Source organism: Alligator sinensis, unplaced genomic scaffold (genome assembly GCF_000455745.1).
Source record: "Alligator sinensis unplaced genomic scaffold, ASM45574v1 scaffold46_1, whole genome shotgun sequence".
NCBI lineage: Eukaryota > Metazoa > Chordata > Crocodylia > Alligatoridae > Alligator > Alligator sinensis.
In genome coordinates, this window is record NW_005841907.1 from 66232 (window position 1) to 66648 (window position 417).

Here is a 417-nt window from a genome sequence, read left to right on the forward strand (position 1 = left end):
CGTGGGGCCCGCGCGAGCCTCGCAGGACGAACGCGACGCGGGGGATGAGGAAAGTGTTCACCGCGTCGATCTTCTGCCAGGGGGCCAGCAGGGACAAGTTCAGTTTGTGTGTGTCCTGCACGATGCCGTTGACGGTCTCCTCCGGCATCTGCCTGGCCCGGTGGCTGGTGGGCGTCCCCAGGTGGCAGTAGGCCTCGCCGTTGCGCAGGTGCCGCATCGCCTGGCCCTGGATCATGAGGGTGGAGTCCAGGACGTGGCTCTTCTGCTTCCCGTCGTGCAGGGAAGCGCACTTGGCGATGTTAAAATGCAGGCCCATCCACCTGGCCGCCTCGGACGTCACGTCCAGCATCTGCTGCAGCTGGGTGGCGTCGGGGGCGAGGAGCACGAGGTCGTCGGCGGAGGCCAGGACGCTCAACT

At 66.9% G+C, this 417-nt stretch overlaps 1 protein-coding gene across 3 annotated transcripts in view; it reads left to right on the top strand.

Moving 5' to 3' along the window:
* LOC102375922 (DNA repair protein complementing XP-G cells) overlaps positions 1-417 on the top strand; it is a 24974-nt gene that overhangs the window by 8743 nt on the left and 15814 nt on the right. The gene's annotated exons all lie outside the window — the stretch shown is intronic.